The following is a 25,450-nucleotide window of genomic DNA, read 5'->3' on the forward strand; positions in this document are numbered from 1 at the left end:
ATAATGATATGGGCAAGATGAAAGTAAAAGGGTGAAAAAAGGATACGAGATACAAGCATTCATCCAAAGAAAGAGTGCCTGTGTTAATATCAGATAAAGTAGCCTTGAGAGCACGGAAAATATCCAGAGACAGAGAGAGATGTTAGATAATGAGGAAAGGCTCGATCCATCAAGAAGATGTTGCAACCCTGGATGTGTACACACCAAGCAACAGAACTACAAAATATGTGAAGCAAAACCAATGGAACGGAAAGGAGAAATAGACGAGTTCATAATTATAAGTGGAGACTCCAACACCCCTCCCTCAACAACTGCTAGAAAAAGTAGGCAGACAATCAATAAAAATATAGACCTCACCAACACCATCAACCAAAAGATTCTGGTGTTTACAGAACACTGCATCCAACAGCAGCAAAAAGCACACATTCTTCCCTAGTGCCCGCAGGACAGACATCGAGATAGACCATATCCTGGACCATAAAACAAACCTTAACAGATGTAAAAGAATTGAAATCCTGCATAGTGTTATAGACCAAATTGTGTCTCTGGAAATGCATATTGAAGCCCTTAGAGTAAATTGATCCTTATAAGTTAAGAAAAAAAATATGGTAATTGTATTATTCACAACCTAATAACATAACTTATAAACATATAACTTTAGAGTCTACTTCACAGGGTCCAGTAATAGAATAAAAACATAAACATATATAATAGAATGTATTCTCCATTAATCCTGCTTTGGTACACGTGACTATACCTATAATCGAATTAAGAAATATCACAAACCTGCATTTGAGAATCTGCAGATCATAAAACATAATAGGAACCACCAATTATTCTACTCTAATATTTCTGTGGAAAATGTCTCAACCAATACTAAGCCATGGAAGGTTACATTTTTTTCCTTTGCTGCTAATTGAGTGTTTACAATACTCTGCACACAGCCCAAAGGGTCTGCCATTTGTGGTATTATCATAACACCATATTCCCAAAGTGCGTCAGTCTTCCTGCGAATGACAGGCGCGTCTGTTACAAATAAAAATGTCAGTAAGCCTGTTATGCAAATTGAGCAAATAAACACCCAATTACCCAACACGAATGCACAAGATGCAGGTTTCGAATGTGAAAACCGTATCACAAGTGTACGGTGGTAGGACCCACCACCACTGCCCCGCAGGGAAGCCCAGGGCTTCCGACTGTATAAACCAGGAAGGTATACGGTCTCCTCGCACTATCTCACCGGCCATTGGCTGCTTTGGAAGCATGCAGTCCCGTTTGTGAGTTCCAGAACCGCACGAGAAACAGCTCCAAGTGGGTCCAGGTAAAGAGTGCTGTGTGGTCAGGGGTCTGCCAGTGCCAGCCCGCTGTCTCAGCTACATGCCCTCTCGCCTACCGAGAAGTCAGCTTGCCCTGACGGCTCAGATTCAAGTTCAGAGAGCAAGGGTGCCTGTTTCAAGCTAGAGCCAATACCAAGAGTTCCCCTTTTCCTATCCTAGCGGGCTCCCCTGATAGACACGGGCCCCTGCGGGTACACAGAGAGAGAAGTTCATGTTCCGTCCGCGCGGAGGAATCAGGGTGCAGTGGACTGTGCCATTTAAGTCTTTGTTCAATTGCCCATGAGTCCTGTCATCTTAAAGCCAGTCACTGCCTCTCTCTGAGCCTCTGTGTAACCATTTGTCAAACAGGGATACCACTCAACATCAAGGCGATTGGGGAGATAGAATGCGGTAACGTATAGTATAACTAAGTACGTGGCAGATCAGGCCCTTAATAAATATTAGTAATATTGCCTGACCTAGGCCCTGGCTGGTTGGCTCAGTGGTAGAGCATCGGCCTGGCATGCAGGAGTCCCGGGTTTGATTCCCGGCCAGGGCACACAGGAGAAGCGCCCATCTGCTTCTCCACCTCTCCCCTTCTCCTTCCTCTCTGTCTCTCTCTTCCCCTCCCACAGCCGAGGCTCCATTGGAGCAAAAGATGGCCCGGGCGCTGGGGATGGCTCCTTGGCCTCTGCCCCAGGCACTAGAGTGGCTCTGGTCGCAACAGAGCAACGCCCCGGATGGGCAGAGCATCACCCCTGGTGGGCGTGCCGGGTGGATCCCGGTCGGGCGCATGCGGGAGTCTGTCTGACTGCCTCCCTGTTTCCAGCTTCAGAAAAATACAAATATATATATATATATATATATATATATATATATATATATATATTGCCTGGTCTGTGGTGGCGCAGTGGATAGAGTGTCGACCTAGAAGGCTGAGGTCGCCAGTTCAAAACCCTGGGCTTGCCCGGTCAAGGCACCTACAGGAAGCAGTGAACAACTAAAGTGAAGCAACTGTGAGTTGATACTTCTCGCTCCCCACCTCCTCTCTCTGTAAAATCAATAAATAAAATCTCAAAAAATAAATAAATGTTAGGAATATCAAGAGCTGTCTGTCTCAGAAAGAGAGGCCAGCGGAGAAATTCAAAGGGGAGTGTTTTCCTTGTTCCTCCACTTAGAGAAGTGGGAGAATAAGATGCCCATGTCCATAGCTGGGCAGTCTTAAAGAGCGTAAGGGTGAATTCTGGGTACAAACAGCCTCTGTCACTCCGAATTCCTAGTTGAATCACTGTCCCATTGTACTTTTCAATTATCCCCTAAGAAGTTTCTCACCACAGTGGAAAGAAGTCAAGAGGTCACCCTCACAGCCACCAGAAGAGATAAATAATAGCGTTGCCATTTAACAGAGAACCTCTGGAAGGCTGGGAAACAGCTTAAAAACTTGAGTCTCACTCTGCTGATGCCAAAGCCTTCCTCTATGCCACACTGCTTTCCAATACCGGCATCAATACTGTCTCTGAAAGTGACTCCAGCAACACCAATACCTAATATTTACTGACCACTGATAGTGTGCCAGCCACTCTCCTACATTAAATTGCATAATTCTTACAACAGTCCTATGGCGTGGCTGCTGTCGTTATTGTCATAACACAAATGTGGAAACTGAGACCCCAAATAAACAAAGCAACTTGGCCAACATCAAATGGCGGGTGACAGTCAGGGCTCAGATTCAAGCACAGACAGCCAAGCTCTGTCCGTGGCGCGCTCTGGACAGCTCCACAAGGTGGATGTACCAAGCACAGTCATGATTCTCAATGTTCATCTCAAAATTCTTCCCAGGGAGGCATGGCCAAGAATCAGGAGCTTTGTCAGAGAGGCAAAATGATTTGTCCAAGGTCACACAGCAGTAAGACCAGAACTTCAAGCAGGGTTTCGTCGCTATAAATGATAACGGCCCTGAATTAGGTACTTGATATCTGAGAACAACCCAGCCAAGGAAGTTACCATTTTCTTCCTTTCGTGGTGAAGAAAACTGGAGTCAATCGTTATGGAAAATACATGGGTCCAGGTGGCCAGCACACTGGCAACGTATGTCTTCCTATCTTCAAAGCCTGTGCTTTTCCCAACACCCCAGATGTTCCCCTGAGCCTCAGTGCACTGTTCTCTCCATTACGCTCTCATTTCTTGCTTTTACCCAAAATGAAAGAATTTGTTTCCCAAGATCTTATTGTACAGCTGAAGTTTGCACAAAAACATTCCAGGGCACAAAGAGCTTCTCTAAGATTTCTTTTTCCTTTATCAAATTATATCTAGCATAGTTTGGAATAAACTATTATATTTTTCCCTCAGAGAAAATATGCCCCCTGCAAAGCTCGGAATTTGTGAAATGCTTGTGAAGAGCCAAAACCTTAAATTAGGCTTTTTTTTCTTCCAGCTTGAAGAAATAATTTTGACTGTCTGGTAACTTTTTTACGCTCTCGGTATAAAATGACAGAATACCCCAGTCCAGGGCTACGTTCGAGAGCATCTGTCACGATCCGCATTTTATTTATTCAGGTTTTTTTTCTTTTTCAGAAAAAAAGGAGTTGATGGAACATATACTAAAAATATAGGTGAACTAGAACAATTAAAATAAGCAGATAAATAAGAACCATGTAGACAGAAGAAAGAAATTGTTCCATTAGGACACTAAAGGAAGATCGTAATTGAACTTGGGTCTCAGATCCATTTTCTGTTTTGCAAAGGCAAAAGCGGAACATGTTATTTGTACATAACTTTATATTATGTAAGAATGTAAACAGCTAATGCATTTGAGAAAGGCTGAGGTAGTATCCAGCACAAAGTTGCTCAATACGTGTTTACCTCCCTCAGTCTCCCAAAAGCCTTTATTTCTTTATTTCACGTGAACTCTGGAGGACAGGCGAGCATCCCTTTGCAAAATACCATGGTTTCGAAATTATTTTCTCCCAGAAACTCTTCCTGGACACAGTGCTTTCTTATTAATAAAAATAATATAAAATTCAAAACATAAATGATTCATGAGCTTAACTTTCTCAAATGACTAGATTTGAAAAGAGAAGGGAATGGGAAGGGAAGGGAAGGGAAGGGAAGGGAAGGGAAGGGAAGTGAAGGGAAGGGAAGAAAAGAACGGGAAATGGAGAAGGGGAACGGAATCATATAAAACCTGGATCTAAGAGACGTGTGCGTATTTATAAAAAAAGAAAAGTAAATTTCTTCAAGATCTCGAGATTCAGCGGACAACATTTTTCCCACAATCACTCGAGGCAGCTCAGCCACAGGCGCAGTGATTCCAGAACAGCCACGCCCCTTTACTGGTAACCCTGGTGAGTCCTACTGACGTGTGGGCAGTGATCAAGAAAGCTCTCTGCATGGGAGGGTTTGATTATTTAATCAAACAATCTTAAACATTTTTTTAAAGGCTGGTTTATGGATTTTAAAGCCTTAACAAGCGCACAAAAAACAAAAAAACAAAAAAAAAACCTGGAGACGCGGCCACTGAGGAAATCCTCATGAAAACAGCGACAAGATGGAATAATTCAGGACTTCCCAGGCCGCGTGTCCCCTGCAGAGGGTAGAGGGGTGCCACGTGCCAACGGGAGACAGGGGATCTGAGGCGCTGTCACTCAGCCTCAGGGCTCCGGCAGCAGCAGCCTTGCCTGTGGACCCCAGAGTGTAAAGACAGTATGTTCTATGTATGAGAGAGGGTGGGGAAGCGCCAGATGAGACCAGGAAACAGCAACCGTGAAGTCGGACAGGAGGAGCACCGATGAGAGGAATCATATAAACAGAAGGGGGAACAAGTCACTGAAAAGACAGTTGCCCGTTATGCAGATAGAGTCCATTTAGAAGACCATAGTAATTAGAAATATGAGTTACAGCTGTGAGCACTGTCTAATAGGGAGTTAAAGAGGCAAATAAATTCATCATATGCTCTAATAATGGTCAAGTGTCTGACACAACTGTTTTATAATAAAATCTGCTTCTAGCACACAGGCACAGAAGGGGTAAATAAATATTTGTTTTTGTTTTGTTATTTTTCTTAAAGCGATACAACTCAAATCTGCATTCTCTCCGGTGTACTTACTCTAAGAAGAAATCACCAACTGGACACAGTTATTCAGCTTTTAATTACATCGCCAGATTTTAAAACGCATTATTTTTTTATTGGTCGCCATAAAATCTACTTAGGTACAAATATATATACTATTCCACAAACTGATAATTAGTAGAATTTCTTAATTCAGTGAGTATAAAATTTTAATTTTAGTCCTAGAGCACTAAGAAAAAATTAAGGATTGGCTAAGATACAGAATTGTATTCAAACTTAATTTAGATGAAGCTTGTTTCTTATTAATATTCAATTCAAGTTCAAGTGATAAAATCCCTTTGAGAATGCTCACAATGGTTTCAAGTTAAAGTACCTTCTTTACTTTAAAACTTTTTATTCAATTCAAAATATAGGTAAAATCTAACAATTAAACATCCTGCAAATTATTTTTACTTTTAAGGACTAGCTAGTAGTCTTTACAGTCAATCCTTAACTACTCTGCATTTTTTCATTGTTTATTTTTTTTTAATTTTATTTATTCATTTTAGAGAGGAGAGGGAGAGACAGAGAGAGAGAGAGAGAGAGAGGAGAGACAGAGAGAGACAAGTGGGAGAGGAGCTGGAAGCATCAACTCTCATATGTGCCTTGACCAGGCAAGCCCAGGGTTTCGAACCAGCGACCTCAGCATTTCCAGGTCGACGCTTTATCCACTGCGCCACCACAGATCAGGCTCATTGTTTATTTTTTTAATATTTTTTATTTATTCATTTTAGATAGGAGAGAGAGAGAAAGAGAAAGGGGAGGAGCAGGAAACATCAACTCCCATATGTGCCTTGACCAGGCAAGCCCAGGGTTTCAAACCAGCGACCTCAGCATTTCCAGGTCGACGCTTTATCCACTGCGCCACCACAGATCAGGCTCATTGTTTATTTTTTTAATATTTTTTATTTATTCATTTTAGATAGGAGAGAGAGAGAAAGAGAAAGGGGAGGAGCAGGAAACATCAACTCCCATATGTGCCTTGACCAGGCAAGCCCAGGGTTTCGAATTGGTGACATCAGCGTTTCCAAGTCGATGCTCTATCCACTGCGCCACCGCCTGGTCAGGCTCATTGTTTATTTTTAAAATAATATTAAAAACTGAAAAAATAGGATGTTATTTCTCAAATAATAATGTTAATTTCTTTAGTTTCTCTTATCCTTAGCCTTAAAGTATTTTATGTCAACCAATATACAGATAATTAGCTAATACTAGAGTTATAAAGCACTGTTGATATTGTTACTATTATTATTTAAGAAATTCTATGGTTTAGGGATGTCTATCAAAGTTACTTTTCTGCTATCTCTACAGGAAATAAAATTAATTAAATAATAATACCATAAACCAGAGTCACTCCTTAACATTCTAGTATATATATTTTTTGGATTGGAGAGATATCCATATAAATTTTTTTAATTTTTCAATAACAGTTGACATACAGTATTATGCTAGTTTCAGATGGACAGCATAGTGGTTAGACAGCTATGTAGTTTACAGAGTGATCCTCCGATGAGTCTAGCACCACCTGACACCACACATTGTTCTTCTAGTATATAGTGACAGCCATTTTTCTTACACATTTGACACCACATATCATTATTCTAGTACATAGTTACAGCCATTTTTCTTACACATTGTTTTTACTTTCTTATACAATTAAAATTCCATAATTTTGTATTGTGCTTCCTAACCTAATATTAGATAACCTAATATTATAGAACAAGAAGCATTTTCTATCTACGCAGTTGTATTTGAGCCACATTATTCGTGTTAGTTACATATTATTCCATCTTACAACTACATCATAATTTATTTCAGTGGTCCACTATTGTTAAATATGTAAGTCATTTACAACATTTCTTTACTAGTAACACTGCAGAAGTCCCTGGACAAAACACTAAACTGTGCACTATGTACAACAACAGCAAAAAAATTATTTTAAGTCAATATGTAGTCCAATATGAAATGAGATCAGGAAATTCCTAGGTTCCAGAAATAAGGAGATGAAACCACTGACCAGGGAGATAAGAATCAGACCCAGACCATGGGGGGGGCTAGAGGCTCGAATTTACCGGGAGTTTGGAGAGAAGAAGCCAGGACCCGGAGAGTCAGATCTAAACTTTGCTTCAAGCCCTGGCCAGTTGGCTCAGCGGTAGAGCGTCGGCCTAGCGTGCGGAGGACCCGGGTTCGATTCCCGGCCAGGGCACACAGGAGAAGCACCCATTTGCTTCTCCACCCCTCCGCCGCGCTTTCCCTCTCTGTCTCTCTCTTCCCCTCCCGCAGCCAAGGCTCCATTGGAGCAAAGATGGCCGGGCGCTGGGGATGGCTCCTTGGCCTCTGCCCCAGGCGCTAGACTGGCTCTGGTCGCAACATGGCGACGCCCAGGATGGGCAGAGCATCGCCCCCTGGTGGGCAGAGCGTCGCCCCTGGTGGGCGTGCCGGGTGGATCCCGGTCCGGCGCATGCGGGAGTCTGTCTGACTGTCTCTCCCTGTTTCTAGCTTCAGAAAAATGAAAAAAAAATAAAAAAATTTAAAAAAATAAATAAATAAATAAAATAAACTTTGCTTCAAGGCAGCAGCCGTTCCCGAGCCCTAGGGCCAGCTGCAGGCAGCGGAGGGATACGGCGTGTGTAGGGAGGGATCACCGGTGCAAGAGCAGAGCACACGTGTGCCCACCGTGGGTGGGAGGGCCCTACTCCTGGGCTATGGGTCTCTCAACGTGAGAAGTGAGTGGAATAATCTGTCCAACGCAGTGAGACTTATCAAACCTTGAAAGAGGCAAATACAAAGTCATTGCGCAGGAAAAACTCCACAGGGACAAGTCCACAACCCTGGACAACGAGGCTTCTGAGGTCAACAACCCTGCTGAAGAACAACTCACAGCAAAAAAAAAAAAAAAAAATTGTCAGCCTGACACAGAAAGGAGCCACAATGAGCAGGGGGAGAAGATGCCGCTAAGGGGAGCATGTGAACCCTAAGAACTGAAGATAATAGAGCTGTCTGAAAAACAATCCCTTGTAAATAAATATGAAAGTAAGTTTCAAATGATTTAAGAGATAAAGAAAAAAAATAAAAACCCTGTGTCAAGAAAGGAAGGAAGAAAGAAAAGAAAGAAAGAAAGGAGGGAAGGAGGAAGGGAAAGGAGGAAAGAAGGGAGGGAGGGAGGAAAAGGAAAGGAAAGAGGGAGGGAGGGAGAGAGAGAGAGAGAGAAAAAGAGAGAAAGAAAGAAAGAAAGAAAGAAAGAAAGAAAGAAAGAAACTATGTTAAGAATAGATTAGGTAAAAAGAGTGTTTTTTAAAGAGAAATCCTAGAAATAAAAATATTTAATCAATGCACATTTTTCTTTTTTTTTTCTTTTTTTTTCTTTCTTTTTTTTAAAATTTTTTTTATTTATTCATTTTAGAGAGGAGAGAGAGAGAGAGAGAGAGAGGAGAGACAGAAAGAGAGAAGGGAGGGAGGAGCTGGAAGCATCAACTCCCATATGTGCCTTGACCAGGCAAGCCCAGGTTTTGAACCGGCGACCTCAGCATTTCCAGGTTGACGCTTTATCCACTGCGCCACCACAGGTCAGGCAATGCACATTTTTCAAACCGTAAATGTTTCCGTCCCAGTCTGCGAGGTGAGGGAGTGGGGTCACAGATGCCATGGGAAGTGGGCTACATGTGAGCAAGACTGAGGCGTTAAATCTGCCGGGGGAGACAAGGGGCAGCGTCCTCACTGTTGGAGAAAGGAGTGACGAACATGAAAAGCACAAGCAAGAGGGATTGGGATGGAAGGGGTCCGTGGAACCCACGGATGTGAATATAAACAGTGTGGAGAGTAAACGCAGGAGTATAAATACATAGACATATATTTCTGTATCATGGGCGCACACACAGGAGGAGAGAGAATAATGTGAGTGAGGCCTGAGGATTGTAGCAGTGGCTGCACTCCACACTCAGGTCTTAGTTTCTAAATCGCCACCCTCCACTGAAAGAGGAACCAGGCTCCTTGGAGAAATGGCTGCTTCGCCTGACCTGTGGTGGCGCAGTGGATAAAGCGTCAACCTGGAAACACTGAGGTTGCCGGTTCGAAACCCTGGGCTTGCCTGGTCAAGGCGCATATGGAAGTTGGTGCTTCCTGCTCCTCCCCCCTTCTCTCTCTCTCTCCTCTCTATAATGAATAAATAAAATCTAAAAAAAAACAAACAAAAAAAAACGGCTGCTTCCTGAGCAGAGGCAGGGAAGTTCTAAGGAGAGCCTGGAACATCCTTGGGACAGAAAGTAAGAAAATGCCCAAAGAATCATGGGGGAAATGGAAATGTCAAAGACACAGGCACCGTGTAAAAGATTTCTAGCCAAACTCCGGACAGTTTGAGCATCAAAATAAATCATTGCAGTGGTTTATAATAAAACAGGAATTCATGAGTTCACACTGATATAAATAAGTGAACATGTAGGTGTGGAAGAAAGCTTTTCCTTACAGTAGACTGACAATGCATACGTGGAGATAGAATAAAGAAATCAGGAAACCACAATTTGACAACCATTCAAGTAATAATTAATTCAGCCGGGCATTGATCAAGCTACGTGGAAAAAGTTTGCAGAGCAATCGCATATTGGTCTAGCAGTGTTCAAGTACTTCACACAGTCCTTACTCATTGCGAAGGGCTAAAGCAGGGGTCCTCAGACTTTTTACACAGGGGACCAGTTCACTGTCCCTCAGACCATTGGAGGGCTGGACTATAAAAAAAAACTATGAACAAATAAATCCCTATGCACACTGCACATATCTTATTTTAAAGAAAAAAAAACAAAACGGGAACAAATACAATATTTAAAATAAAGAACAAGTAAATTTAAATCAACAAACCAGTATTTCAATGGGATCCATGCTCCCCTCACTGACCACCAATGAAAGAGGTGCCCCTTCCGGAAGTGGGGGGGGGGGGCCGGATAAATGGCCTCAGGGGGCCGCATAAGGCCTGCGGGCCGTAGTTTGGGGACCACTGGGCTAAAGAGTACCTTCACTGTGGAAGATCTTGACAGACAGCACTTTAATCGTGGTTATGATTGTCGGTAATGGGACACATCAAAATCACGTGCCACCGGATAGAGCGCGATGAGAAAAAAAATATGGTATCACTTATGTGGCACTTCTACCACAATGCATCACCCGAGTCGAACCCTGAGGAAACAGCGGAGGAACAAGAACTGAGGGACATGACGAGAGAGAGCTGGGCTGCAGCCTCCGACAGTGTCCACGGGGAATGTCAAGGAAGGCTGGGGGACTGCTCCAGAAGAAAGGAGATTAAAGAGACGGGGCAGGCCTGACCTGTGGTGGCGCAGTGGATAAAGCGTCGACCTGGAAATGCTGAGGTCGCCGGTTCAAAACCCTGGGCTTGCCTGGTCAAGGCACATATGGGAGTTGATGCTTCCTGCTCCTCCCCCTTCTCTCTCTCTCTCCTTTCTAAAATGAATAAAAAATAAAAAATAAAATAAATAAAGAGATGGGGCAGCTACGCGCTGGATTCTGCGCGAGACCCCTGGCGGTAGAGGGCAGCTCAGAGCCAATGAGGAAGCTGCAGAGGAGTCCGATTGGACGGGAGTACGGTATCGACGTCAGTCTCCTGATTTTGAAGTTTGCTCGTGGTTACGTGGTTACGTAGGAGAGTGTCCTTGTCGGTAAGAATTACCGACTTAAGCAGTTGAGAGCGTGATATATATTGGGCATTACGTCAGGCACTCCCTCTTAAATGTGTCAGGAAAGCAAGTCCTCAAATCCTATGCTTACAAGTTTTCATATTGAATTATTTTATATTAAATAAATAACCTGTGGTGGCGCAGTGGATAAAGCACCGACCTGGAACACTGAGATGACCAGTTCAAAACCCCAAGCTTCCTCTCTGGTCAAGGCACATATGGGAGCTGATACTTCCTGCTCCTCCCCCCTTTCTCTCTCTCTCTCTCTCTTTCTTTCTCTCTCTCTCTTTCTTTCTCTCTCTCTCTCCTTTCTCTCTAAAAATAAATAAATAAAATCTAAGAAAAGTTTAAAAAAATTGAAATGTCCAATAGCAGAGCAGACACAGCTAACAGTGAGTTAATTTGTTTAAAACCGAGAACAGAAATGATTTTAAAACCAGAAGATTAAAACGCTGGTTAGAAATAAAGAAAACCAGTGGGGGATTTCAGTGTTTTAAGGATTTGCAAGGACCTGACCAAATTGGTTCAGAGGAGGAGAGATGTAGTGTTGCATCATAGAATTTCAGAAGGCACATAAAAATTTAAAGATAGCATAAAGTAGGGAAAAAAAACTTCCAAATTAGTAGAAGAAAAAGTAAGAAATAACGAAGGCACGATCACTCTTCTAGAAAGCTGGATGAAAAATAATGCCGCAGAAAGCAAATATCTATACTGAATAAGTTTGAAAAAAAAAAAAAATGAGCCTGACCTGTGGTGGCGCAGTGGATAAAGCGTCGACCTGGAAATGCTGAGGTCGCCGGTTCGAAGCCCTGGGCTTGCCTGGTCAGGGCACATGTGGGAGTTGATGCTTCCAGCTCCTCCACCCTGTCTCTCTCTCCTCTCTCTCTGTCTCTCTCTCTCTCTCTCTCTCTCTCTCCTCTCTAAAATGAATAAGTAAAAATTTTAAAAAAAAATTTTTTTTTAAAAAAAGAAAGAAAGAAATTTAAAAAAGAAAAAAAAATGAAAGTTAGCGACACCAAAATAAACAACCTTGGATGTAGACCTCTTTCTATAGTATATCCGATCATTTCCTTAGGGCCTCCAGGAATGGCACCCTGCGTTAAGATTTACGTGCGCAGTTTTAATATAGACGCAGTAGTAACTCATGACATCGGCAAGCACGCTAAGGTTTGACTTCGCAAACTATATTTTGAATTTAAAAAGTTGACCTGCGCGTCTCTGAAGCTCCACGTGGCCCGCTGCAGACTGCTGATAAAGCTCCTCTCCCACCTGCTACCTCCCTCCCACCCCAGGACCACTCCCTGCGCCCTCTTCTCTGCGTCGATCACGTCATAAACATCGTAACACATTCCTTGCGCTCTTCCCCTAATCACCACCTCCCCCCGATGACGTGGTCCTCTCTTCCACGTGTTTTTAGGTAGCCCTTCCTGGAAGGTCACCTCCCAGGTCACCTACAGCTACACTTTGCAAAACAAAAACAAAAACAAAACGAACTGTCAATGACATTCTCTTCTAACACTGAGGAGTGTGGCGTCCCCTTCTCCTGTTAATTATTACAGCACAGTCTTTGCCCTTGGACACACTGTATTCATTTTTTTTTTCTTTCGCAAATCAAGGTGCTAAGCGCTAGTGAAACGTATATGAAAGGGGCACCTGCCCTCTGTATTAATCTTAAGTGCTGCCGCCTGTAATACGGTTTTTAAAGCTGTACTCTCAAATTACATAAACCCCCGTGGGGCTGCCTGTCAGTGTCTTTCATTCATAAGAAAGCCTCATTGTGCCTGTCATAGAGCTTATGCCAACTCTGTTTTCTTCTTCTAAAATAATTTTTAAAAAAAAAGAAAGAGGAAAAGAAAACCTCGTTAGAAAGATACTCTGTGTAGCGCTGCTCGAAGGAGCCACACTGTCGGTGCTTGTGACCTTGGCCTCACCACCGTAGAAACACTTTTCTGATAGCTTTGATATGCCTCCCACGCATTAGAAAATCCCGTTTTTCCAATCACAAGCATCTAATACTGGCGAAAGATTTTGTCATTAGAGGTTTTGCCGTTTCCAGTAGGAAATAACCCAAACCATCACACAAGAGCCGTCCGCGAGGGCCCAACAAGGCCACCAGGCAAGTGTGCGCTTGTGAATTATTAACCTTCACGTTACTAGGTCCGTCGGTAGCGCTGAGCGTTTTCAGAGTGTCTGACAATCCCTTCTCTTAGCCCTGTAACTCGCAGACCCGGGAAGGAGGCAGCTCCTGTCATGTCTGCTTTGCAGTTTGGATGCTGATCCGTGGAAAAGGTTAAACGCCGTTTCCAGGGTCACCGGGAGTTTCCCTGCCAGAGCCTACTTAGCATTCATTGCCTCTGACACGGGGCTCTGGGGAGAAGCCGGAGCCAGGTGAGGAAGAGCCCTGAGCGGCGATGGGAATGCAGGGCGCATCGCCAAGGCTAACCTTTCTCTCGAACTGCGCCCGACAGCTACACCCCGGAATATTCTATTATCTCCCATCCCCGCCAACATGAAACAACAGGATCCTTAGCCTTCCTGCGGGACAGCAAAGCGATAAATTGAAATAGAATGTGAACAAGATGGGGGGGGGGGTGGAAATGTACGTTGAGTTTTTTTAATATCCAGATAGAATGTTTCGTTGCTATTTATCCCACGGTGATTGATGCCGGCCCCTGCAGCTGATGCTTACCTACGCTAATGTAGTGCTGTCCTACGTGCTGAAAGAGCAAGGCATGGCTTCCCTTTTCTGCCTCAGGATCACCACAGGATCTGGCTGTCATGGGCACCCTGTCATTTTTCAGAGGACACCTGGGTTCAGGAAGGTGAAGTGGCTCATCCCGCATCACACAGGTGCCCAGTGCCCCTTGTGCCCCGAGCTCAGCACCCTGTCCCCAGGCCATGCCGTCTCCGTCTGTCCTTCCTCTGTTGGGCACGACTGATGCCCTTCAACATGTGGGAAGCATCCGTGAGACAGTCTTCTTTGCGAGAGGGCGTGAGTGGAGGGAATCAGTTGGCCAGAAGGAGCTACTGCTACTCATCTGCAGAGGATGGCAGTTGAAAGGCTAAAAACACGCCCAAGGTCGCACGCAGGATCCAAAAACCTTTAAGTAGAGGCACTCGTTAGGCTCAGTAATCACAGGCCCCAGTTTCCCTCTTCTCCCTGGCCAGAGAGGAGGTTGGAAACCCAGATTAGCTCTGGTGACGGGCTGTGACCCCAACCCCAGCTCTGCGTCCTCGAGATCATGTGTTTCATCCGTTCTGCACGCTAGCGAGGCTGACCACGGTTACTTCTCACACAGAGCGAAGGAGCGGCGTAGCCATCCAACCTCCAGTGTTTCCCCGGCTTATTCCGAACACTAACATCTCCATTGCACTGTGGTTCGCGACGACACTTGATCCTACAGCCTCGGCAGCTCCTGGGGGGTGAACGTTGTTTTCACCTGGAGCAGAACCGATGTTCGGCAGAGCCCTGAGCTACCATCGCACCAGCTTGGGCCTTCAGTCACACTCCTGTCTCGGCGGAGTCCATGCTTGGTTCTTTCACTCTTAACTTCAGCAGCTGACACAGACTTTCTTCCCTGTGAGACGTGGGGGGTTGGTTTGTTTGCCCTGAACCCGGTGACCATGACTTCCCCAGCGTGTAAGCCAGGTCCCTGTCTCTCTCGATCGGTCCCCACAGAACAGACGTGGCGTCCAGGACGACGGCGTTAGACAGACCACAGGGTCTCCAAACAGAGGGAATGCTGGAAGCAGATAGTGCACTCGGCCGGAGCGGTCTCCCCGGCGGCCGTGGGAGGCAGAGCCGGATTCGGACCTTCAGAGTTCTGTGGCAACAGCAAACGGACGCGGGCCCTGTCCTCTTCGGCGAGGCCAGGTGAAGGCGATGTGAAGGTCAGTGTGAGGTGTTTGCAGCCTATCTCTCTCTCTCTCTGCATTACAGACAGAACGGTCACACTGGCTTCCGGGCCACTTTCCTGAAAGTCATCCAGCCCTGGCCCCTCCCCCACCTCGTGCGGGATCCGAAGTTCCTCGGGTCTCTGACCGCCTCCCAGAACCTGGGGGTCAGGACTCCCACCGAGAGCGTGGAGAGAGGAGCCGGTAAGACGTGGAGCTGGCGAGGGTGCCTGTCCAGCGCAGCTGCTGGTCATCGATGTAATCTGTGTGTCTGGGAGGCATGGGCTCTAAGGAGGCGGCCGCTGAACCACACGAGTCAAGCCACCGGTTTTCAGGAGGGAGAGAGAGCGTGTGGATGGGAACAGCATAGAATGTTTTCATGTATGCAGCTGTGCAGGGGTCTGACCGATGGTTAAAAATCAGAACTGTGCACACTAATTGAGGGTTTTGCCACAGTGCAACCCCCCCCCCCGTTGGAGGGTCAGAGCGATAATCCGTTCCACTGGGGGCATGGATAGAGGGGGTCGTTCTGCAAGCTCAACCCTAACTCTCTCTGTCCATTGTTCTCCCGCGAGGCCGAAATGCGTTTGATCGCTAGTGTTGCCCTGTGTCTCCGACCAAGACAGCGGGTCCAGGTTTAAAAGAAGGCACTGTGCTGTCCTGTGTACCCGTGGAGCGGGAGAGCAGGGAGCGTGTTTACTCCGTTTATTGATCACTGAGATGCGAGGCTTACTCCGTCCAGCTGGGTAAATTCTGCATTTTCTATTTCTCCCTGGTAGAGCCCGTTATGTGAGCGGAAGACTGGCCAAGAGGACTCTGTTCTGGCCGTGTGAGCAGCGCTGGACTCTGACTGTGTTGCTCTCTCTCAGCCCCAGAACTGAAGCTGCCAAGATCAATTCATTTTGATAAATCAACTGTTTCTGATGGCCACCTCCACGGAGCTACAGCTGCGGTGCTTCTCTTTCCCATCCCCCACCCCACCCCGCACCCCCTAACAACATGATTATGAGGCGCACGTGCTCCGGACTGTCCTCATCCTGTTTGGCTGAGCGACTGAATTGCTCTGGGAAGCCTGTTATGAAGACTTCTGGTCAATTACTGTGTACAAACGGGCTAAAAGGAAATGCATCATCTTTAGGCTAACGACTCGGTCCTGACGTTCCTCTCCCCGGGAACACACTCCTTGGAGGCGGAGGGTGTGGTGGACACACATTGGGGTCTTTTGCATTTTTTCGGTTTATTGATTTTCATGCTTTCTCATATGATGGATTGACCAACGCTGGCTCGCTGTTGCTCTTTGTCCAGGGTTTAGTGGAAAGGGGGAAAAAAATGCTGTTCTGTTTCTTTAAAAAAAAAAAAAAAAATTTCTCCTGGACATGTGAGAGAAATAAGCTTCTGGTCTCCAGCAATCGGACGGAGGACATTCACCTAGATCAAAATGAGGAAACACATTTCAGCTGTCACCGCCATGTCATTAGAGCTCCCCCTCAACGGCCTCTATGTTGCCGACAAGAAGACGCAGCAGATCAGAGTAATTGGAATCGGGCCGGAGACAGCTGTGGCCCAGATAAAGGAAACCAAATGATTTTCAGTCTCCTGGTTACGGAGAAATAGGGAATGTCATCAATGGCCAGTTAGCGGTCTTGTTCTCCACCCGGGAGATGCTGCTCATCCGAGTGCAGCCCTTCCTCGTAGGGCGCTCGGACGGCCACGGCTAGTGCTGGTCGGGAGAGAAAAAGACTGTTTCCTCTGACAGCCTTTTATGGCAGAGCTGGGGATGCAGATGCCACATATCACAGCAAAAAAAAAAAAAAAATCACAAATCCATAAAAGAAAAAGAACCAACAATCCAATCAACTTCACGGACTACTTTCTTTTTAAGAATCACTTTATTTTTCAAAGACTGAAGCACAAAGGATACATGTCCTTACGTTAGGCTACAGACAACCAAACGACAAACAGAGTGTGACTCTGAATTTGTTAAAATTTGGCCTTGTCCGTTCCATACATAAAAAGGGAGACATGACTATGTAAAGAGGTAGTCATCAGCCGCACCTCTGACAGGAAGTTTTGGCCACTGATAAGAAATGAGCCCTTTTCTACCTACCCACGTTTAAAGACACCGTCATGCTCTATGAGATGAAACTTAACGAACTGAAAATTCGACAGCTCAGATGGGACGAGGGGCAGGGTGAAAGCCATTTGGACTTTACGCCCAAATAGATAGCAGAGAATCTCTGGACTCAGGGGGCAGCCGACGGCTCAGGAAGAACCGGAACTGTGGGTTTTCTTCAAAGACCAGTTCAAAGAGTCGCGTCAGTAGTAGTAATTGAGACAGTGATCGCCAACCTTTGTGGCATCGTGGAACGCGTCAAGTTCATGTTTGTACGCACAAGGCAGGGTGAAGTCAGGCCATCTGCCCGGGGTGGCAGCCCGCCTCCCGGGGGACGGTCTCTCTCAGGTCCCTGGAAGCCATGCACATGGGACACTTTCCCGTCCGGCAGAGACTCTCCGCGTTTTCTGTATCAAAGACCCCGTTAAGTACCTGGTGACACATAGAAGTCTCTTCTCAGAATAATATTTTTAAATGCGTAAAATGAAAGTCACAGGGTTGAAAAGGAAACAAATTCCATTAAAATACAGTTATAAAATATTTTAAAACCAAATGCATGATATAGCATAGTGCTTTTTTTTTTTTTCCTGAAGTTAGAAGCGAGGAAGCAGAGAGACAGGCTCCCTGCATACACCCGATCAGGATCCCCCAGGCATGCCCATCAGGGGGTGATGTCTGCCCATCTGGGCTGTTGCTCTGCTGTGACCAGAGCCATTCTAGCACCTGAGTTGGAGGCCATGGAGCCATCCTCAGCACCCGGGCCAACTTTGCTCCAATGGATCCTTGACTGCGGGAGGGGAAGAGAGAGACAGAGAGGAAGAAGAGGGGGAGGGGGTGGAGAAGCAGATGGGCGCTTCTCCTGTGTGCCCTGGCCGGGAATCGAACCCAGGACTTCCACACACCAGGCTGACACTCTACCACTGAGCCAGCCAACCAGAGCCTAGCATAGATGTTCTTTCATTAAAGCCTTAAATAACCTCTAGGGACAAGTCTAGTAACTACCATGACTTCCAAGTCCTTATAAGTATTAGTAATGTAATATGAAAATATTTGCTATTGCTACAAAGCCATGGGTGTTGCTAATCCTCCAGCGGTTTGTGGCCTATATTCACAGTTGACGGACATGCCAACTTTCAATCAGACGCGAGAGAAAATGGGGCAGTCATATTTTTTCACAGCCCGCTCACAGACCCGCATTTTCTCCACAGATCTCGGGCTGAGAACCCTGAACTAGAGGAATGGTTCAGTCAACAAGAGTGCTCCCTGTGGCTCTCCAGTCTTCCTTTCCCTGGACGTGTCCTGGGCCCCTTAAACCCTGTTCCTTCCACTTTCCCCGCAGTTTCTTGCTATGTCTTCTCTGTGTCTGTCTTCCCTTCTTCCTTTCCTTACTTCCTCCTTCCCTTCATTTGCTTTTCTCACTTTCCGTAGCCCACCTTTCCGTGCACCCGGCACACCAGCGGGCCCCCCGGAGCTGGCCCCCGGCTCGGTCTTCTGTGGCGAGCAGGGCAGGTGCGGGCGCAGAGGGGTGGGCGCCTCGGAATACGCTGTCAGGGCAGGGGACGATGACGCCGGCTCCAGGCCTGGCATCTCTGTCAGACGTAAGAGAAAGAGAGCAGCTTCCACAGCTCAGAATGAACACCGGCGACGGTTTGCAACCTCTAATCGATACACAGTCAGTCGATTCAGTCTCCCGAGTAGGATATTTGCAGACGTTATTTGTATTGCTTAAACATCAAGCTCTGCCTGTTGAAATGAAGGTTATGTTAGCTAATGCCGTATCATCCTAGAAAAGAGTATTAGCACATAAATATCATACTATAAAACCTTTCTGGTCAGTCCAGAATATTGTACAGAAGCTCAAGCACTTAAAAATTATTATCCACATACCTCAAATACACAAGCATGCAAAGTGTAATGACAGGCCTGACCTGTGGTGGCACAGCAGATAAAGCATCCACCTGGAACACCGAGGTCGCAGGTTCAACACTCTGGGCTTGCCTGGTCAAGGCACATATGGGAGTTGATGCTTCCTGCTCCTCCCCTTTACTCTCACTCTCTCTCTCTCTCTGTCTCTCTCTCTAAAAATGAATAAATGAAATCTGAATAAAAGTGTAATAATACTTCACATGCACAAACACACACACTTCCCACCCTTCTCCTCAAATAATATTCTAGAAGCATCTTGTAGAATTATTCTCTTAGAGGTCACTGGATTCTCTGTAATCCAGAAGACTGTTAAATCCCCCAGGAAGTAGTTAAAGGAAAACACAGAATAAATATGGAAACAACAGTAAAACAAGAGACTCATAAATGAAATTTTATTTTCAAATTGCGCTGGATAAATTAGACACACCAAGGAGGAGTGGGAATTCATTAAACGTTAAATATTTCATTTCAATAAAGCACGTGTGTAACAACTATCTGAACGAATTTTGCAACAGAAATTCAGCCACCTGGGTAGAAGACAGTCGGGGGGGGGGGTGCTAATTGATAGGAATGCCAGTTGAGGAAAAGCTTCAGTATGATACTTTCAAGCCACAGAAAATGAGATCTACCCCAACTACTTCATTACCTGACATACAACTTTCGGGTTACTTTGCTCCTAATTCCTCATGAAGACCCAGTCAGGAAGCAGGCAGAGCATAAGTGGGAAAGTCACACCTGAACTCACACTTTTTTTTTTTCCCAGAGGACTCATCTGGTCTCCCTTCCTGTTGTTTCAAGTACAAATAAACGTGATGCCTCTGGTTCAAATCTTGGCTCTCCCGTGACTTTATGCATTTATTTTCTTTCTACCTCTCAGTTTCTACAAATACAAGACAGGAGCCCTTACTTCCTAGAGCAGTTATAAAAAAGTAAAGATAGAAAATCCAGTTTAAGCTGTGGGCGTGGGGCCAGGTACAAAGTTCTCAATGCAGTGACGGTCTGTTTAGCTGACCCAGCCAACTGACCTGATAATACTTCAAACAAAGAGAAGGAAGCAAGTTGAATTTTCTGAGCCTTTTGCCTGTTTAGGAATTCTTTTTTTTTTTTTCTCCTTATATCTGGTGAAATGTACACCAAAGTTGTGCCAACGCTGAGTCATTTCTTACAGCCCACCTTGGTAGAAATATAACTTTAATTTCAAGTATAAACCGCTCAAATTATGCCTAGGACTATGTGGTCTGCTTTGACACAACACAGAGGAAAAAAATTCTCATCCACCTGGAGAGCAAGGACAGCCACAACATCGTTTCTCTGAGGGAGAAGAAGTGAAAACGCCGTCATTTCTGTGCTTCAGGTTCCAAAGTACGTTGGCTTAGCCTGCAGACTCCCGGAGTGATAAGTTTCGTAGTAATTGTGATCTGTAAAACGAGGGGAAGGATTAAAAATCCATCTCTTTTATTTGAGACATCCAACTATAATATCTATAAAAGCTTTGTGGGGTGGTAATAATCCCTTACTATTTCCTCTCTCTCCTTGGTCTTTTCATTTATTCATTTCCCTTTAATCGTAAAATTGAAATAAAAAGAGAATGAATTTTTTAAAGTCACTTTCCATTCTGGAGCTTGGTTAATTTCTTCTAAGGGCACTTCGGTGCCGTTTAATCTGTCTCTGGGGGCAGCACACACTTGCAGCACCACGTACTCTTCCTCCAGATAGAAGCAGTTACTGGGCTAGCCAATTCCTCCACCTGGCCACCATCAGCATAAGCACAGCACCAGGAGAAAAGGGGGCGAAGAGGGGGCGCTCCGCAGGGACCATTTCCTGTCGTCTTCAAAACCCCTCTCTCTCCAATGGGCCTGTGGTCATGGAGGTATTCATGGATTTCTGATCCTATTCTCTCAGCAGACAATGAACACACTTGTATTTCTATCCTGATAGTTCAATACCAAACACAGTTTTGTTTTGTTTTTAATTTAGAAGCTATTACACTGACAAGGAATCTTTTACTAAGTGCACTTAGTAATTTGGCTTTGGTTAATACTTCTGGAGTGTGTGTGTGTGTGTGTGTGTGTGTGTGTGTGTGTGTTTTAACATCACCAAGTGCCCTGGTGGTTGGCTCAGTAGTAGAGTGTCGGCCGGGCATGTGGATGTCCCAGGTTTGATTCCCGGTCAGGGCACACAGGAGAAGTGCCCCTCTGCTTCTCCACCCCCTCTTTCCCTCTCCCTTCTCTCTCTCTCTGTCTCTTCTCCTCCACTCCCACAGCCACGACTCCGTTGGAGCAATTTGACCCCAAGCATTGAGGATGGCTCCGTGGCTTCCGCCTCAGACTCTAGAAAATGGCTTCGGTTGCAATGGAGCAAGGGACCCCAGATGGGCAGAGCATCGCCTCCTGCTGGGCTTGCTGGGTAGATCCCAGTGGGGGTGCACTTGGGAGTCTGTCTCTGTCTCCCCTCTTCTCACTAAATCTAAAACAAAAAACAAAAAACAAAAAAAAACCACCAAGCAATTTTCTTGGCACCAACTGGTGTCTTACAATTTACCTCAGTTGGACACTATTACCTGGAGATAGCGTTGGATCACACAGGTTAAGAACTTGGTCCTACAAGGCTCGACCCATCCCCTGCTTCCGATGCCAAATGCAGGTTCTAATCGTCACCTGTGCTTATGACCCACCAGCTATAGAGCAGAAGTTCCCATGACCCCCTCCTTGGGTTAGATTAATTTGCTAGAGCTGCTCACAGAACTCAGAGAAATATTTTACTTACTAGGTTTCAGTTTATTATAAAAGGATATATAACTCAGAAATAGCCAGATGGATGAGATGCATAGAGCAAGGTGTGTGGGAAGGGGCTCAAAGCTTTCATGCTCTCTGGAAGGATTGCTCTCCCCAAAACTACAACTCTCCCCAACCCAGAAGCTCTCCAAACCTCATTCTTTCGGGGTTTTATAAAGACTTCATGCGCAGGGATAATTAATTAAGATCCTTAGCGGCTGGCAATTGATTCAACCCTTTACTCTGCTCTCCTTCCTGAGGTTGGGCTGGTAGGACTGAAAATTCAACCTTCTGGCCTTGACTTGTTGCTCAGTGGATAGAGTGTTGGCCCAGCATATGGATACTCTGGGTTCAATTCCCGGTCAGGGCACACAGGAAAAGTGACTATCTGCTTTTTCCTTCCTCCTTCTCCCCTTTCTTTCCCTCTTACCCTCCTGCAGCAAGTGGCTTGATTAATTTGAGGGTGGCCTCAGGCTCTGAATATAGCTCTCTTGGAGTGCATCAGTCTTAGGCACTAAAAATAGCTCAGTACTCAAGCATTGGCCCAAGATGGTGTTGTTGGGTGGATCCCAATCAGGGTGCATGCAGGAGTCTGCCTCACTATCCCCCTTCTTCTCCCCTAAAAAAAAGAAAACTTAATCTTCTAATCACAGTTGGTTCCTCTGGCAACCAGCTCCCATCCTTAGGGACTTCTAAAAGTCCCCTCACTAACATACACTCAAGCGTGGGTGAAAGGGGTTTCATAGGAATGTCAAGGCACCTTTATGGCTCTTATCACTCAGTAAATTCTCAGTGATTTAGGAGCTCTGTGCTAGGAATGGGGACAATAACCACATGTATATTTCCTATGATAAAGCACAGTATTATCATACTGGAATTCAGTGTTTTGTTAGTTTTATATAAGTAAAGTCTAAAAAGAAACAGGAGTGAACTTGGGGTAGTTCAACCAATATTATAGATGTCTAGACCTCAGAAAATGTGTAGATTTTAGAATCTAGTACAATTGTCTTTGTAGGGTCACTGGATAATTCCACACCCCTTTGAATTATATTTTGATAAACTAGAAGTGTAACATGGTATATTCCTGTGTTGGAATTATATTTTGATAAACTAGAAGTGCAACATGGTATATTCCTGTGTTGGAATTATATTTTGATAAACTAGAAGTGTAACATGGTATATTCCTGTGTTGAAAAGGGTTTTTTCTTTTAGAGGATATCATCGTGAGTTTCTAGGCTTTCTTCTCAAAACCTAACACAGCGTTTTCCCTGTCTCATAACACATTTCAGTCCCGAGATGTCACTTGATAGAGCACTCATTGTGACACAGAAAAGTTAGATCTTAAAAATTAAATCCTACTTCATCTGGGAACCTGGTACCCAAGAGAGCAGACATATTTTAACTAAGGATCTTTAGTGTCACATCCAAATGAAGCAAACATTAAACATCTTATCGAAGATCAATTATGTGAAGAGACATAATTGACAGGACAGAACAATATTTTTATTTTGTATGACAGGCTTGTAATTAACCTTCCGGTTTCGTTTTTGGACAGTATTTCTACCTTTCTCCTCAGGTTTCGATAACAGACGTGGGATTCAGAAGATCATATCCTGAAGGTGTTGCTATTTTCAGCTTTGCTGCTGGGGACAATGACTTCCTCTGTGTCCTCTGCCCTGCCTCTGAAGCCCTGCCATCGTCCACCATCTGTGACTCGGTCCTGCAGTTCTCTTGATCAGCTCGCCAGGCTGCCTGGGACGATTGGCCATCCAACAGAACTTTCACCAACTGCTACCCTGGTGCCCATTGGACGTACACCAGCTACGCTTTCCCACACTGCATTCTCTGGACTAAACTGTGCATGAAAATTACCTTTTATTGACTTCAGTGAGGGCCGTAGACCAAACAACTGAGGGCCGATTCCAACTGCCCACTGCCAAAGTCGCCCTCCGTCCCATCTGTTGGATGTGCAGCCCATTAGGACGTCTGTTAGCCTCAGAAACGGAGAACTCGTTGGATGGCATCAGCTAAAAATCGACAGGAGTCCTTGAAAAGCAGCTCTGAGCAGGCCTGGGAGCCCCGGCATCTGAGCACACGCTGCTAAACAACCAGACTGACAACAGGTAATAAAAAACAAAAACGCCCCGGCCTTGGCCGGATAGCTCAGCTGAGAGAGTGTTGGTCCAAGTACAAAGGTGGCCGGTTCGATCCCCGGTCAGGGCACATCCAGGAACAGATTGATGTTCCTGTCTCTCTCCCTCCTCTATCTTTCTCTCTCCCCTCCCCTTTCTTCTCTCTCTAAAATCAATCAATAAAAAATAAAATTAAAAAACCACTCCAAATGACAGCATCAAAATGCAATTCCATGCTTTACATTCAACTTCTCAAGAAAACAGAGATTTTTTTATTTTGTTTTTAAAGAAAAAGAAAAGTAAAGTAAAAAGAAAAGAAAATAAAGACACACCATCAGAAGAAATCAAGAACTTTCTTGGAAATGGAAACGTTGTAAGAGAGCCTTGACCGTTAGGGGCCCAGGGAGAAGTAACAATGCCTCACCAGAGGAAGAGGATCGAGTCCGGGGCGCCCCGCGTGGCTCTCCACGGCTCTGCCGATGGTTACGCATTCAACACCCCACACCTCGCGGGTGGGCCCTGCGCACTGGCTGAGGCGCTGCACTCGGAGGTGCCAGTCCACGCGGTTTCTCCTTCTGTTCCACTGTATTCTTATGAAGACAAAAATCTTAACGATAACCCCCAAAACATTCACTTTTGCTGAACATCTGTCCAACGTTTGCTGTAAGTCGGACAATGGCTGACCCATCGGAGCCCAGTCCGTGTCCGTGGGCTGGAATTCACCGCTAAATTTAATTTCGCTCTTCGGTTGATCCTCGTGGCGCCACGCGGAAATGCAGATACTGAATGTTCATCTAGCGCCGTCAGGAAACACAAGGCCACGCTTGGAGCGAGTTGATCATGTATCCGGGGCCGGTTCCTTGATCCTGAGAATGGAAACCGGCTCACGGAGAGGCACCGTCCTCAGATTCCGAGGCACCTGTCAACCGCCAAGGTGCTGTGTGTCCGGGACGCACTTCACGTGGTTTGAAATCACTGCTCCTGGCAGTCGTGCATCAAGAGGAAGGACGGGCCTCTGACTTGAAATCAGCGGAGATTTTTGTGCGTTTCAGGCTTACCCTCCAGTGTTCCCTCAGAAAGTCCGTGTTTTGTTCGATTGGTGTGATCACGTTTTCCTTGGGGGGTTCTCCTCTTCGGCCTTGTGCTACCGTCTTCCATGGTGTCCGTTAGCATGTAGACATCAGAACACTATTCCAGAACACCACATGCTAAAATGCAAGCATCTCGAGTCTTATGTTTCCGCCTCTGCCAGCTGTCAAAATAACTTCCTGCTGACACCGTGTTGAGCAGACTCGCCTCCGAGGCCGGTCAGCGTCGGGGAGCTGGGCGCGGCGCTGCAGAATGAGACCTGTTCATTGTGAAGCAAGAGTAACAGACCGTGCACTCGGAGACCAACACCCTGAGGCAAAAGGGGAAGCCCAACAAAGATTATGGAATCTTCTTCCTAATCTCCATCAAGGTGGTGTCGATGTAGCTATTTCATTCCCGGGGTTCTTTGGAAGGATT

The 25,450-nt window shown here is 45.5% G+C and overlaps 1 long non-coding RNA gene across 1 annotated transcript; it reads right to left on the bottom strand.

Moving 5' to 3' along the window:
- Nucleotides 1-16,103: 16,103 nt before the first annotated feature.
- LOC136311958 (uncharacterized) lies at nt 16,104-19,406 on the bottom strand. Its single transcript, XR_010726855.1, has 3 exons — nt 19,041-19,406; nt 18,546-18,855; nt 16,104-17,544 (listed from the first exon to the last, which is right to left on the bottom strand). It is a non-coding gene; the product is annotated as an uncharacterized lncRNA (long non-coding RNA).
- Nucleotides 19,407-25,450: the final 6,044 nt, after the last annotated feature.

Source organism: Saccopteryx bilineata, chromosome 8 (genome assembly GCF_036850765.1).
Source record: "Saccopteryx bilineata isolate mSacBil1 chromosome 8, mSacBil1_pri_phased_curated, whole genome shotgun sequence".
NCBI lineage: Eukaryota > Metazoa > Chordata > Mammalia > Chiroptera > Emballonuridae > Saccopteryx > Saccopteryx bilineata.